Source organism: Penaeus japonicus, unplaced genomic scaffold (assembly GCF_977035675.1).
Source record: "Penaeus japonicus unplaced genomic scaffold, GWHDUDI00000001_assembly GWHDUDI00000027, whole genome shotgun sequence".
NCBI classification, from domain to species: Eukaryota; Metazoa; Arthropoda; class Malacostraca; order Decapoda; family Penaeidae; genus Penaeus; species Penaeus japonicus.
This window is the reverse complement of record NW_028234429.1, coordinates 29,553,626-29,557,626: the sequence shown is the minus strand read 5'-3', so window position 1 is coordinate 29,557,626 and position 4,001 is coordinate 29,553,626.

The window sequence follows — 4,001 nt, the reverse complement described above, 5'->3', positions numbered from 1 at the left end:
AGATTCCCTTCGACTGTAAATGAAGCAAGTAATGAAACGCCATAATGATAAAAGCTAGTCTATACAAAAAAATAATAAAATGCGTGCTGTGGTAAGGAAGGTTAAGTGTGAAGAGGTGGACGAATCGATATAAAAAAAGGAAGAAGAAAAAAAAAAGAATTGAAAAAGAAACACATAATGGTGTCGAGACTTAGTAATATATTTCGGTAATATATTCTTATCATAATCAAAGGTGTTTGTGCGTTCGTTAGCCGTTCGTTAGCACATGTCGATGATCGAAATGTAGATACTGAGTGAGTCGTAAACTTTGAACGGAACGGAATATAAAATAAATAAACAGGTGGGACATGAAAAAAGAAAAGGGCATTTCACTAGTATTTCTTATATTATTTTTACCATCTCTTCGCTTTTTTTCATCTCCTCTTTCGCTTCTTATTTGCATATCATGCTATTTTTTTCAGAGTGGCTTATCCTCGTGTCTCATGTTTCATTTGAAGATGTTCCACGGTTCATTAAATATGATTGCGTAACATAACTAGCGTTCCGGACTACTGTTCGGAGCGAGCGAAAGGAAGCGGATGATGTAGCGCTTTTTCGCTAAATCCGCTATTCTTTTGTTGGCGATGTTGATGCTTCCCTTGCTTCATTATCCTCGAGGCTAATTCGGTAAAAAATGAGGAAAATAGCCATAAGATGTCTGATTCCCTTTTTCATCTAGAGAATCTGCCTTAAAAGAGGATTTACTTTCGACTCTAGCAAATTCTGCGTGAAAAGGAGAGTCGTGGAATGATGGTCAGCGTTTACGCAAAAAATGTGAGATTTCTGCTAAATTTGGAGCTAATAGCGTGACTCTTGTTATCATTTTTCTCTTTCATTGTGCCGTATTCTTATATTCGTAAGTTTTATATAGAGGGATTATCTGGTGTGTGTGTTTATATATATATATATATATATATATATATATATATATATATATATATATATATATATATATATATGTGTGTGTGTGTGTGTGTGTGTGTGTGTGTGTTATTGTATATCTATATACTACCTTATAGATAAGTATATAAAGGCTTGAAGTGCCTATAGCGATAGACAAATACGAGTTTATATGAGAACACTTATGTGAGTATATACACACATAGGAAACATTTATTGCCTTTTACTCAACACTCCTCATCAAAGCCCCACAGTCGATAGAGAAGCTTATTTCAACCGAGATCTCACTCCCTCTCTAACAAAGGACTTAACAAGACTGCTGCCCCGAGACTAAGTCACCGGTCGTCCCAATAAACTACGACTCTGGTCAGACCAGGAGAGATATGTGAGGTCAGGTCACTTATTCCAGAGGTTATCACCGGGTCTAAACATATTTCCTGATGCTGCTACCCAGGAGAGGGGAGGGGAAGCGAAGTGGTACCGGGTGAGGGGAAATAAAGGATTTAAATGAAAATGATAAATATTATAATAACCCGCCCTTTTATAATAAAATTTCATCATATATAACTTAACGAAAGAATGACCGGAGATGGCCTAATGGCGACAAGGACTGGCCCTTGTATTTTTACTTTGAGTTAATTCGACATCTATTAAGCTCGCATCACCCGACGATATGCGAATTATATATCAAAGGAGAAAATTTACTCGTCACGATCTTTATTACAAAGATATCTCGCTGACCTTTTGAAATCCTGGTGACCTTTTGAAATCCTGTTTGTTATTCTTTAATTGTCTTTATTGCTCTGGGCGCTCACCTTCTCGGAAATTTATGGCTGAGAAAATACGGGTTATTTTTTCCCGCCGTTGTTCTAATTCCCAGGTTTAGTTGGAAAATAATGTTATTCTTTTTTTTTCTTTTTTAGTTGACTTTATCTATCCTTTTGTGTACTTCTCTAGGTATTTCTTTCTATATTTTTTCTATATCACCTACTATCCATATCTGCCTTGTTTATCTGTATTATATATTCATTGATATGAATATACTCTTGGCAAATCTTAAAGACAGACATTGCAAAATTCTGGTTTTATTATAGTAATACTTAAAACAAAAAAGTTAATAAAGGTATAAATATTTTTTGTGAGATTTTCACTCTCCTCTATCCAGCAATCAATTTATCTTTTTATGTCTATCTCTCTATATATATCTTTTTTTAAAGTATTTAGTTTATGAAATCCATTTTTACATCTTTATTGCATCGCAGCGTAATCCCCATTCGTTCAAATTAGAATAACCGTCTAAACAAAAAACGTCTTGAATTTGAATTTGGAATTTATCTTCCCTCTATTCATTGCATCTCTCCACCCACCTTTCTCTCTTTATGCAACACCCTCCTCCTTCCACATCTTAATCTCGCTCTCTTCATATTTATTTTCCTCCATCTCTTCTCCCTGTTTCATTTCTCGCCTCTTTAATTTATTCAGAAATGATGGCAAGAGAGAAAAAAAAATAGATATTATTAACGTGTAAAGCCGTTGGTGCAAGAATGGCAAATTTACCATCTTCATGCAAGGAAAAGAAATCTTACCATTCTTTATAGCTGTCTTTGCCACTTCATATTTGGTGGTGGGTTCTATTTTTTCTTGGATTTTTTTTCTTCCTTTACTCTCTCTTCTTCCCTTCGTCGTCTGCTCTTTATTCGTCCTCTTTTGTTTTCTGTTCTTATTTTCATTGGATTTTGGTTGTTGTTTTCATTGTTCTCTTTTTTTACTCTTTTCTTTTCTTTTCTATTTTTTGTTCTTCTTTAATTTTTTCTTCAACATTTAGCTCTATTTGTTTTTATTTTTATTTTTCTTCTCTTCTTCCTCCTCCCTCTTCTCCCCCCCCCCACCCCTTCATCTTCTCTCCCTCCTCTGTCTCTTCCACTTTGTATTCCTCTTCCAGCTCTTCCTCCTCCTCCTTCTCCTCTTTTTCCTTCTTCGCCTCCACCTCCATCACCTTATTTCCTCCTCGTCTCCTCCTTCTCCACAAACCAGTAAAATTTTCCCACAACACCCAGTTTTCTTGACATAATCCAACTCCTTTTTCCCCTCCAAAATGCGGTTATGATCCTGCATTTATCGTCCTCAATCCCCTCTTCTACCATACTGAATATCATAGTCGTGACTCTCTATTTTTCTTAACGGACCCTCTGACTGTTGATAGGACGTGCGCATGGCGACCTTCAGGATCAAGAACACCCGTTTTCTGTAATGGATTTTTTCTTACAGGGGGAACCCGTGTATTTGTTCAGCCTTTGTCGGGACATGAGGTTTAGTCACTGGATACCAGGGCGAGGGTGAGAATATATTAAGGCAGAAGAAAATCCTTAGAATGTTTTCTTTGTCTGATCTTCCTTTTGGTGTATTTCGTCTTTTTTATCATTCGTGCCATTTATGATCATAAACGTGATTCCCTTTATTATATGTATATTTCTTTTCTTTTTTTTTCTTTTCTTTCTTCATATTTATCTTCTTTCATCTCTTGGATTTCTTCTTATATCAGTTTATCGTTATTCTTACACCTTGACACCTCCCCTTCTTCAACTAGTTCATAGCTGCTAATTGCTGATCAATCATTACCAAAGCACACATTCTCTCTTCTCGTCCTTGTCATTCCCTTCCTAAATCCACTTCCCACTTCCTGTCACCCTTCCTTATGTATTCTTCGTGTCTTCCTTGTAAACCTTCCATACATCCAGGTTAACCGCCACGGGACTCACCTTCCTCCCTCACTTTTAACAACACTCTCCTCTTGCAATGGTCATAATGCAATGCGAGATTAACTATGGCACATAACAGCATACACGAAATATAATAATCAAAGTGAAAGAGTCACAAAATTAATTAGATAACAAAAAAAATGTCAGATTTACTGACAGTTGAGGAAAAAAAAAGAAACAATAAACAAACCTTTTTCTCAAGGAGTTAGAAATTTATGAACAAAAAGCATTAATCGACCCATTATCCTTTATCCACACTCAATAAAATACACCCGCGGATGTCCTTGGTTACATTATCAAAGA